We start from the raw sequence: 12,350 nt of genomic DNA on the forward strand, positions 1-12,350 counted from the left end.
CAGCAGTTATTAATTAGTTTTATTAGTGGCAGGTCCTTAATGCAAAATGACAGAGGAAGAGAGCGAATATCCCCATCACTACTAAAATACAAACTGTCCCAATTTAGGTTGTGCTGTCCCCAACATCTGTGGGCAACTCGCCAGGCCCAAGTAGGGAACGGTGGCAGTGGCCAAGTGCCTTTGTGCAGAGTTCCGGACTATTAATGGCCTGACAGAGACTCGGATACTTACCTCAGGTAGCTCTGGAGGGAAAAATCCACCAATTTTAATTATCAAGGAGGAAGAGCCTCCAAAGTGCTGGCAGGAGATCTCTGGGAAAAACAGGAGTCAGAGGAGGGGGACAGAGGTACAGTTCACTCCGACTCAGGAGGCCTCTGTCTGAGGCAGCTGCCTTCGGGGCACTGTGCGGGGCTGCTTTGCTAAGAATTAGTCTTACACTGTCAACCTGGTTCTTATGACCATTAATCACATTTGTATTTATAAGCACTAAGACAGGATAATCAAATCTCATGCTTCAAAGCATATGTTTATCACCACAGGCATAAAAAGGAAGGGAAAAAACTTTACAAGCCAGCACTGTTGGCAGGAACTGTGGTTTATCTGGTTGCTTCGCTGGAAGCACCCTACAGACTCTGGAGGACATTTCGGGAGGAAGAAGACAGAACTGCCCTATGTGCCACCCTGTTAGCATTTCTGCTTCTCTCCTGCTAGGCTTCAGGTGGGAATTTAAACCAGGTCTCCCAACATCTGCTCCATAGCACACTCCTTGAATCAATCAGCTTGATTTACTAGGACACGATATCCAACACTTACAAGTTTAAGAAGAGGAAGTTTAATTTGGCTTACGATTTCAGGGGGTCCAGTCCATGGTGAGCTGGCTCTCAGGCAGGAACATCACTGGGGAAGGGTGTCATGGAGCAGAGATGCTCAAGTCATGGTAGACGGGAAGCAGAGCAGAGCAACAGCACCGTGGAGAAGGGGCCAGAGACCAGATGTAGACCTGAGAGCACAGCACCATGGCCCTCCCAGACAAAACCATGGGTGGCCCAATCAGGATGGCAATTAGTCAGGCTTACCTGTCATACCCCTGAGGTCCTTGCCTCAGATCTACAGGATCTTCTTTTATTTTTGTGATACATTTCCCACCATGTCTTTTCTTTTAGCATCTTGGATATTCCCTGTGGTTCCCCTGTCAAATATCTTATAACCACACATACACACATACCAGGATGCACAGGCTTTGAGGAGATTCCCCATCTGAAGCACCCAAGAGCCACCTTTCTCTAGTGTAGAAAAGGCATGGAAATTATTTCTGTAGGAGGCCTGGGAGAAGACGTTTGAGTCTTTGTAGGCCCTCTGGTCTCTATGAGAGCGTTTGAGTCTTTGTAGGCCCTCTGGTCTCTGTGAGAGCGTTTGAGTCTTTGAGGGCCCTCTGGTCTCTGTGAGAGCTGCTCCCCTCTGCAACTCCAGGTGTGCAAAAATGGGTGTGGCTGTGTTCCAATAGCATTTTATATATAACAACAGGCACTGACAAAGCTGGGTTTGACAAGAGGGCAGCAGTGGCCCAATCAGGGACCAGGTACAAATGAGATCTGGGCAGGGCAGCTGCATGGGGAATTTCGAACATTCTGCTGAAAGGAGCACTTGCCTTCTCTGCAGCAGCATGGTTGACTAGGGTCTTCGCTGCAATTATGTCCACCACTTGTTTTGACAGTCCCATTTCACACTGTCTGAATAGCAAAACATGAGAAATAATCAGGAATAAACAGAGCTGCAGGATCAAAATCTCTCAAAGCACAAGGTCCATGATGGGGAGAAGGCAGGTGATGGAGGAGCCTGCTGCTTCCTGGTTTCCTCTGCAGCAAAGGAGGGTGTCTCGTATGCCATGTGTTCTCCAGGGTATTTGTGCAAGAAGCGCTTAATGAAGCAGGACATCACTCCTGACCCTTGAGTGGCCAGGTCAGTGGGGAAGGCCTTGGCATCTTTCTCAACAGGAAGAGCTAGGGCTGGGTAGCTAGGGCTGGCACAGTGCCTGCTTGACAAGCATGAGGTCATGAATTCGATTCCCAGCACCAGAAAGAAAGAAAGAGCTGATACTGTACTTGCTGAGAAAGGCAAAACTGTGCAAGCCCATCAGAACCAAAGGCACTACCAATCCAGTCCCAGACTTTCTAGAACAGAAAGAAGAAATACACAGCATTGCAGGAGGAAAGCAGAGCAAGGGGAATCCAGGCCTCAGGGCTGTGTCTTCTCAGCCTCTGGATTTGCAGTGCTCAATGAATGCAGAGGCCTATGCTGCTTCTTAACTTAATGCCTTTTCACATGCACGTGAGACGTTATAAAAGATGTTTAAATGAGGATGGGACGAGCTTTGCCTTTGCGGGGTTCATTGTATAATGAAAGAGAAAATGAAGGCCCAGAGTCGTAAGCAATAGGCAGCCTCCACTCACAGACTCCTGGGGGCTCGCTTGGCCTCCATGGACCTGTTTCACAGTGGGTCTTCTCCAGCCTGCGTTTCTGCTTTCCCAGATTTCAGAAGCTCGGCAGCAGATGACTTAAAGGATGGCAGGCGAAAGGACCTGCTACGGTGTAGACCTAGAGTATACCCCCAAAGTCCACTGACCCGTTAGTAGGGAAATACACTGTCAGGAGGTGGGGCGTGGGCAGGAGAGGAAGATCACTGGGGTGTTACCTGGAAGGGGACACCTCACTCCCTGGCTCCTCTCTTCTCTCTTTGCTTCCTGGCTGCCACTCACAGAAACACTTTCTCTGCCCGGCTCCTCTGCTATTCTGCACCACTGTCAGCTGACTATGGACTGAAACCGGGAGCCAGAATAAACCTCTCCTCCTTTAAGCTGCAGGTGGTGGACACTGGGTCTCAGTGACAATTCAGGGGAGGAAGAGAGGGGCCAGGTAGGCCAGAACAATGTCATCATTCCAGCAAAAAGGAAGGCTGCAACCTTAGAGGCCCTGGACCCGGGAGGCAGACTGCCTCTCCATCACAACTCCAGCAGTCTCCAAAATGGAACAGAAGCACCTACATTACTGATTGGGGTAAATAAATCAGTAATTCTATTCTATAGGAAACATGGTGATGTTCAATAAAAGGAACAGGTAAGATTTTTATCCATTGGCTTGAAGTGAAGCTCATAATACCTTTTTGAAGTTTATCTGTCCCTTAAACCCCAAAACCCCTACTGAAGCTGATTATCACACATGACAATGAAAAAAGGCTTTATCAATTAGTATTTGGCCCAAAAAAATCAGAGTGTCTTGCTTTAAGAACATCAGTGTACTCAGATCTAAAATTAAGAAACACACACAAAAACAGGTGGACCTTATCTCTTTATGAAAGGTGTATTCCCATTGACCAAAGAGGCACCAATAGGTATTATAAAACTGTTTTACATGATACATGGTGTATGATGCCACATGGAAAACTAAACTGAAGTGAACTTTACACAATCATCTTTTGTATAAGGTCAGGCCTACTCTTAAATATCAAGGATGCCTTACTAAGAAATAGTCATGAGAGATAGGTCACATAAGAAATTCAAGCAGGAGGCCCCATGTTACCTAATGAGCATATTAAAGAACGTATGTTGTGTAGTTTTATGCATAATAGGTACAAACTATAAATATTTTGTTTGTATATATGAATCCTATCTACCCACTGGCTTCCCCTAAAACAATTCTGATTGATTTTCAATAGCTCATAAGTTAAGGTTCTTAGTCTTTCAGCTGAGAAATTAATGATCTATAAACAAGGACTAAATGCAGTCAGGAGAAATTTCCCATGTCTGGGTTTTAAAGGCAAAAGCAGTGCTGTGTCTTGGAAAGAACACCTTCTTCAGAGTGGAAAGGACCTGTGTGGAAATGCTGGCTCTACGGCTGTGGCTTTGGGCAAAGCTCTGAACCTCTGTTTCTTCATCTAAAAATAGGAACAGTGCTTTCCTTGCATCAGCTGCAGCAAGATGAAAACACAATATGCAAAGCTTCTAGTGTGACTCTGCCTGCTCGGGGATTGCTACCTGTATCATCACGGTGTGAACTGATTTCTTTTTTTTTTTTTTTTTTTTTTAAAGAAAAGCAAATTGATGTTGCTATCTTCTTACAGCAAAACCAAACAAAAATCACTTCTGATCAGGGCACATGAAGTGGTCAAGAGGGAAAGTGTGACAGGAAGATATCATCCCGGGTAAGTGTCCTGAAGTACCATGAGGACAGCTACTGGATTTCTTTGATTGTATTCTAAACATTTTAGTCAAACCAGTGCTTTGCAGGTAAACACAGTGTCAGCTTTTAAAATACTCACCACTCTCCATCCTGTCCTCCCACGGGGTTGAAACAGGGTCTGTTTATCTGGTCTCATTCTGCAAACAGTGAAGGAGTCAAGTGGGACTCCTGCATCCATGGCACCCAAAGAAACTCCCAGGAACCCAAAGTATGACTCTGCCCACTACAGCATCTTCAGTGAGGCCCCAGATGCTGATGGGTTCCTGACCATTTTGCTCTCCCTTATTCTGCAAGCTTGAACTGCTCTGAAAACGGGTGGGAACAGCAATATTTAAAACTCAGGTCTTTAGAGTGCTACAGGTCTGAATGCCAAATGCTACTGCCATTCAAGCTTTGCTCTCTCTGCAAAGGCTGCCTGGAATGAAGATTACAGCTGCAGACCAGGCTCGGTCTCAGTCTTGTTTAATGGTGCACAAGATCCATAGGTTGATAACCAAGGGATGTGTGCAGCACTGGAGGGTTAGCTCTCCACAGAGCATGAAGCGTGCAAACGGAGGTCACGTCCCCACACAGCACCCATAACCAGCAGGCTGCTATTTAAGTAAGCGCCAACCTGCGGTTTCAGCAATTGTGATTTATTGAGAAGGGTGGTGTGAATAATGTGGAGAACTTGACCACTGGCCTTTAATTCCTCTCATTTAGACAGGCTGCTCTTCACCATAAAATAGTCATTCCGGGAATTAATGTGCTTTACTTTAAAAGTGACATGTTGTACTGGTTTCTGCTTAAAGGCAAATTAGTTTGGATTGCCTGTTTCCCAACCAAGCTGCAAGGGACCCCTCCCCACCGCTCCACCTAGGGTTGAGGGAAAAATCGATGATCAGTAAAAGATGGCCAACTCAGAAACTCTCTGTGACTCCCTGGGTCCAGCTCTTCCTCAAGTTTTATCTTCCCCTAAATATTTCCAGTTCCATGAGCCTTCTTATTATCATGTTTCCTTACAACACTGCTTACCCCAATACCCCATTCAACCCAGGATGCATCTGCTACAGGAGGAGGAGCACATGCTCAGTAACTAGAGGACTCTACAACTCAGCCTGAGGCCTTGTGTCATCCACCTGGAAAGACCCCAAACATTGGCATCTACCGTGATACGTCAGGACCTTCATTTCCCTGAGATCCCACGCCTGTGAGGCAGGGGGTCCACCTGCTGCTTCTCCTGGTTATCCCTGGAGAGTGATTTATGGGATGAACAAGTGATGCCTGCATCCTGCGGCTAGGGCACACTCCAACTGCCATGCTCCTCCCCGATAATGACACGTGGTCACTGAGCAGAGAGACTCAGATGTGCCCCATTCTGCAACTCGGGTTATCTGAGGGTTGGAGCAAGTTCTTCACACCCCAGCGTCTGCAACTGCAAATCTAAAAAAGAGCTAACACCTGCCTCGAAGGGTTGTTGTAAGGTCAGACCAACCAGGTAGCAGTGGCTGTGTCTGGCAGGTACGAAAATGTCTGCAAAGTCTAGTTGTTGCTATTACTATTACCTTTCAGCACCTCAGCATGAAACCCTCCATAGCTCTCTAGCAGTAAGTAAACAACAGCCAAGCCCAAACACAGCAGAGCCACTAGGACCCTCCCCAGCCACCTCCCAGTATGAACCATCTACCACACACACATCCTTCTGTTCATCCCTGGACATATTATTCCAGTTCTTACCTCTTATGCTTTCATTCTTGTCATGCTGATATAGTCTTGTCTTCATCTCAGTTCAGCCTATCTCCACTCTATTCGCTCATAAAGCAACGAGATATTTTTAGAACCATGCGTTCCACAAGCACAGGATGAGCCCCAGGCTGGCCATTAGTGAGCCGTATCCCACTGCCCCTTCTCCAGCTCCAGTTACCAGTGTGGAGTAAGGATGGGGGGGTCTTGTGACTCAGCCTGGACCAGTGAGTTCGTGGTTATGGATTCACACAGTAAAAGTCATACTTTTCTTAGAGACAAACTACCAGTGAACAGAAGAAATGGGCCAACTCAGAAACCCTCTGACTCCCTGGATCCAGCTCTTCCTGAAGGTTTATCTTCCCCTAAATATTTCCAGTTCCATGAGCCCATTTATTATCATTTTTCCTTACAATGCCTTAAATCTGGTTCTTCTCATATGACCCTCCAAAGAACCATGACCAGTGCCACTAATGACAGCAGTTCCACGGCACTGAAGAACCGTGACACTGCCTGCTGTACGCACAGGTTGTCTTTACATTTTTCACTTTTGCCAAGGTGGACTCTGAGACCTAAGCCAGGCTTGGCCATTCTCCCAAGACCATCCTAACAGTGGTGGTGGCCAAGTGCAGTGTTGAGCACCACGACTCCTAGCTCGATGTTCCATTTCCACCACGTGCCGCCCTGAGACCCTGACCCCAGCAGGTGGCCCTCGGACACCCAAGATGAGTTGCCGCTACTACAGTGCCCCTCTCCCCAGAAGTCACTTAGCTGGCAGTGGCTCCACAGCGCTTCCCTACAGCCCTGGGGAACGTGCTATGACAAACTCTTCCAGCCGCTCTTCACTCGCTCTCCAGCGAGGCCAAGGCCACGGTAACGAATGACCACCGAGAAGCGCCCGAGTCCTCTGTGACTCCAGGAGTGCGCTAATGAAATTGCTTCACGTTCTGGAGCAGAAGCAAAGCTGCATGCCTTTGAGAGACACGCAGCCTCTTGCCTTTCCCTGTTCAGAGAGAAAAGGAGTCAAGGGGCTGGGGAATAGGAAAAGCAAGCCAACGCGCACGTTTAATATTGACTTAAAACGTGGAGTTCCATCTCTCTTAGACCAGGGGAGGCAGCATTCCCCCACAGTGGTGACCACTCGGATAGGACATCTTTGCTTGTTTTCTTGCAGTTTATATTTTTAAATGCAGCACTGCACATTCCATGTGTGGTTCAAAGGGTTTCCTGAATATTATGTCATTATGACTCAAGGTTTGGAGGTCACCGAATAGTAGCCGTATTTGTAAAAGCACAGATAGAGCCATACTGCCCAGGTTTATATTCCATTATACATTTTCCAACGAGGTGACCTTAAGCAAATTAATTAACCTCTTTCAACCACACTCTGTACTTCTGTAATACAGGGATAATGACAATACCGCTCTCGTGGAAGTGCGGTGAGAATTAAGACAATGGAATGAAATGATTAGCACAGCACCAGGTGAAGAAGCAAAGGCTGCCGCTGTTGCTAATCACAGTAATATCATTCGTGCTATTTCAAAGTTGCCAATTATGATTTCTGGTAAGATGGTGAGGCCTTTAGCATCTACAGAGGTTTACAGGCAGCTTTGCCCTATCACTAAATGGCCCCGGGATGCTTTATTTTTTAATGCTTTCTGCAACTCTTAATGGTAAGATGTCAGGCTATCAGCCGTACTGCTGTCATCCTGGATGTTATTTACATTTTGCTTCCAATTTACACTGGAGCTTCTCTTGCAGGAGTTATCATTAAACAAGAGGTATGCTCCTAAGTACTGCAGTAACTCTCTTGGCCACTAGAGGTCCACTCCTGAAGTGTGGGCTGAGACTACACTGGGCTGGCCAGAAGTCTGTAGGCTGGTCCAGAGCTCAGTTTTAAGGAATCAAATTATACAAGATAATGCAAGCTTTTCCTCAATTTCTAACCTCCTTTATAATCTCACTGTTTATCACATGCAAACCATCAATTTCAATCCGATACATATGCTGACATTTCCCAAGCAAATGCTGGGCTGTTGGTTGCTCTACCTGTGTGCCTTTACACACAGTAACTGCTCCACTGGGAGCCTCCCCACCACAGCCCCGATGGTCTTTATACCCACCTAAATTCCCTTCGCCCCTCACAACTGGTCAGGAGTTACCTCTGTGAGAAAATTCCCAGTCATCTCTTGCCTCCTCTGAACTCATGGAACTTTTCGCGTCTCTCATTCACTAGCCAAGGGCCATTTCTGCATTACTTATTTTGTTCCTTTACTTAAGTCCCCACTTCTGATGCAGGAAAAGGAAGTCCTGACCATTTATCTCATGTGGGTCAGCTACAAAGCTGGTCGCTTCATAATCTTGATCAATAAGCCTATTAAAGAGAACTTTCCATTCCTCTTATAGAAATGGAGGCTTAAAGAAATAAAACCACCTGGTCAAGGCTGTTGTAAACCAACAGCCACCATTTAAATCCAGATCTAACTCCCAAGGCCATGCTCTTTGGCTCCATTAGTTCACATCTACTCAACACTGCCTGAAGTATAATGCTACCTTGGTTTATCAGTTTAATTTGTTTTAAGTTTGGGAAAGATGGCTGCGTTTGTGTTTGTGTGAGAAGGCTGCGGATGTGGCGTTTGTGAACAGAAGCAAAATTGTGCCAAATGTTTTTATTTGCAAACCAAATTGTTTGCAAACAGAAGCATTTGTGAACTGAGGTATTAGCAGCCACTCAAAAATATTTAGAGGCTCCTTGAATGGCTAAGGAGCAGTCTCTGTTGTGTGTTGAAGTCTCAGGCTATCAACCAAAGGGGAGCCCACATCCATGGCCCTCAGATTCCAGGTCTCCATGCGGCCAGCCCTCCACCCCTCCTCAGTTCCCCCAACAAGTCAGGGCTGCTTATGGATGGGAACATACTCTCCTCCAGCATGCCAGTGGCTCTGAGAGTCCTCTGCTGAGCCTCCCCAACCCCTGCCAGCCTGCAATGCTCAAAATACATTCTCAGATGGAAACTGGGGAGATGGGAGTCATAAGCGATGTTTAAAGTCACCACTAAAGAGGACAAAAAGAATAAAGCACTCATTTCCCCTAGGGTAGCTCTGCGATGCCAGCAACTCTAGAATTCAGCTGGCCGGAATATTATGAAATATGCTGCAAAACAACTGGATTTCATTTCAAACAGCATAAATTAACAAATCGCCCATGTGCACACAGCATCTGCTAACCTAATAATTAAGATATTAAAAAAGTCACCTAATGGCACCAAAGTCAGGATAATGAGATAATTAGTACAGTGTTTTCAAAAACGGTAAAGACACAGGATCCAGTCACACACATAGCACCCCAAACACAGGCTGCTTCCTCCTGGCCCCTGTGCACCATGTTTGGATTAGCACGGTGTGAAAAGCAGCCACCGCTGTTATGTAACTAAACCCAGCACATACAGTTGTCAGTCCGGGTAAATTTAACTCTGCAGGTTGAAGGCAGAGCTGGCTTGCCAGAGCAGAATTCAGAAAACAGGAAAAATTTAAAGACACATTTCCTCGCAGACCAAAGGGAACACTGTTAGGGAGCCACCGAGGGCACAGCCAGCTCTGGGAGCCCGGTCCCTGCTGGGGCATCAGCCCCAGAACAGCCAGACTGAGGACAATGAATAGCGACAGGCCCTCGGCTGTTCAATTACAAAACCGTCTGCAACTCTCTCTCCCTGCGTGGCAATAAAGGTGCTTCTTGGGTCTGACACAGCTCAGAAGAAGAGGTGCTGAAACTGGGAACCAGGGGAGGCTTTAATAACAGGGTGCTTTGCAGCGAGAACAAAGCAGATCCCATCTCCAGGCTGGGCCCTGGCACAGAGGAGCTTGCCAGGAATGTGACCGTGGCCTGAGTGCCAGGCACTGCCTCTCTCAGCCTGGGGGGTCTGGAGGGGGTCTTCCTCACTGCATCTTGACCTTGTCAGCAGCAAAAGAAGAGTATTAACTCCTGCAGTCTCTTCTCAGAGAGTCAGCAGGTGCCACCATGAGGCCATCCACTAGGAAACATCAACATGTCAGACAGCATCACTCCAGCGTCCACATCTGCAATCCTAGGCCAGCAGCACTCAGCACAAAGAAGGCGGGACAGATGCGGCAGAGTCAGTAGATGCCAGGAGCCTCTGACTTAGACAATGTTGCTCCAGGCACATGGCAAAGACTTATAGTGCAGGCTTTCACCCAGGCAGGGCTCCTGAGAGACGCCCAGGGAGCTCAAGGTGCAGGGTTGGTCTTGTTTCCATGAGTCCCACCTGGTAGGAGGTACCTGCACTCTGTAAGGCCGACAGTACATCTAGAGATGTTCAAAAACCCAGAGCATTTGGAGATCCTCTGCTCCAATTTGTAAATGCAACAGGGCTGGACAAGGAAGAAGCAAGTAAGGGGCTCACCTTAGGTACAGAACCCAAGAGGATGTGAACACCAAGATAAATAACATGCCAGTGCAATGCTGCAAAAATCAATGTGAACGTGAGAGACTATCTCTAGGAAAAGCAAAACACTAAAAACTTAAATAAAGAGAGCAACAGCCTAGAGATAGCCAGGTACAAGACCCTGGCATAACATCCTGGACATTTCAATCTAGTGCCACAGCTGGGGGCACAGGAGCACCGATGACATCTGTACATTCTCCTCTTTGTCTTGACCACACCTGTGTGTGCAGAACACCCTGAGCATGGGCAGCTGGGATGTGTGGCCACGGCTGCAAGATTGGGCTGGTGGGATCCGCCCATAGGAGGGGGTTCATATTCATCTCCTAAGAGGAGGCTCACCAGACATTCCCAAGACTGAGAAAAAATCTGTGCCCCGGAAGGAAACGGTCTACTAGAAGTGTTTCGTTCTAAAGGAATATTTAAAATAACTACTATGGAAGTAGTGAGAAAGCTTTGGCCCACATTGTATTGTCCTCAAAATAGAAAAAACACTTTCTATATTGGTGTCACATACGTGTATTTTCTGTCAGTGCGGTCCTGATGACACTACCCTTAGCTCACGAACCTTACATGGCTCCCCACTGCCTACAGACTGTAGCTTGGCAGGAGAGTCTTCCACTCTGCACTAGTCCGTGGGACTCCTTTACTTGCCTTCCTTCTTTGCCCCTTTGCAAGCCCCTGCCTGCAAGATCCTCTGCTCCAATCTGTAAATGCAACAGGGCTGGACAAGGAGTCTCCCGGACTAGGGAAGCCCTCTCTCACCTCCCTGAACCATCGCTCCTTTCCTAAATCTCATAGGCTGTTCCAACCTCAAGTCTCAAACCGCCCTCTCGGTGAAGCCTTGGAGCTCTATTAGGTGCTGAATTATTAGACAAATTAAAGTCAGCAAGCTATGGCCTCAAGCAGCTTTGGCATTTTAGCATGAAATTAACCAAAATGCTTATCAACCCCACCCCAAAGTTCCACTGTCAAAGCATACAGACTCCTCCTCTGCCTTTAGAAGCAGAGCCAATAGGGTAAGGAAAGAAAAGAGGAGAAAAGGAAAATGCAAAGCTCCTGTCCCCTAGGGACTGCTCCTGGCACAAAGCAGGGATCCCTAAACCAATATGCAGGCACTTCCCACTTCAGGGGGACAGGAAGTCAGTCCAGCGGCCCCAGGAGTCACAAACATGGACAGGATAATGTTCCCTGGATCCTGCAAACCGCACAGAGAAATGCCCACAGCTCTCCACATGAGCTGGGGAGAGAAAAATCCATTTTGACCCAGAGCTTAACTGAAGTCCCCAGCTCTCCCACATCCATGCCACCTGCTCTGTGATTGGCTTTCACTGCCGAGGGCCCTGCTGCTCAGAAGCCCGATTTTCCCGAGCAGAGCAATTCAAAACCATCTTAGTCACACAGATAGAAGGTGAAAGTATATTCCAAGCAAACTACTGGACTGAGGTCGAGTTTATCAAACCAATTACAGCGAGATGTTATGGGGAGGGGGAGAGAATGTAATCACATATGACAGGGATTATCCAAACTGCTTACACAGGAAATCAGGAAACTGATAACAGGCTGACAACAGCCTGTACCTGATGGGGGAACTGCAAGCTTAGACTGCCCAGGCTGGTGAAACGGAAATTACAACACAGAGCTAGGGGCACTGCTCAGGGCTCCTGGGCACCTGGGCACTGTGGCACAGGGTGAGGACGGCTTGGGACAGACGCAGAAAGGGGGCCACCTCCTCTGAAAACAATCCCCCTTGGGAACTCTGGGTGCAGGGTGCCAGGCTTCCTTACACTGTCCAGAAACATCTGAATGGACCCTCTCTGAGGATGCTAAGCATGAGTGCAGTGAGTCGGGGTTCAGCCAGGAGCACCCTAAGAGAGCAAGAAGAGGCATGCAGAAAAAGCTGCCCGCAGGGCGCAGACTCCAACACAACACAGC

At 47.5% G+C, this 12,350-nt stretch overlaps 1 protein-coding gene and 1 long non-coding RNA gene across 3 annotated transcripts in view; both read right to left on the bottom strand.

Annotated features, from left to right (window-relative positions):
- The window catches only part of Rora (RAR related orphan receptor A), a 648,320-nt gene that overhangs the window by 609,718 nt on the left and 26,252 nt on the right, over positions 1–12,350 (bottom strand). The window lies entirely within an intron of this gene.
- LOC111755116 (uncharacterized) overlaps positions 1–12,350 on the bottom strand; it is a 38,206-nt gene continuing 25,856 nt past the window's right edge. The window contains exon 2 of the long non-coding RNA XR_002789702.2: positions 1–12,350. This exon is cut by the window's right edge and continues 18,006 nt beyond it. This is a non-coding gene — a long non-coding RNA (uncharacterized LOC111755116).

Source organism: Cavia porcellus, unplaced genomic scaffold, assembly GCF_034190915.1.
Source record: "Cavia porcellus strain 051 isolate PalLab524CR breed Dunkin Hartley unplaced genomic scaffold, mCavPor4.1 scaffold_38, whole genome shotgun sequence".
Taxonomy (NCBI): Eukaryota; Metazoa; Chordata; class Mammalia; order Rodentia; family Caviidae; genus Cavia; species Cavia porcellus.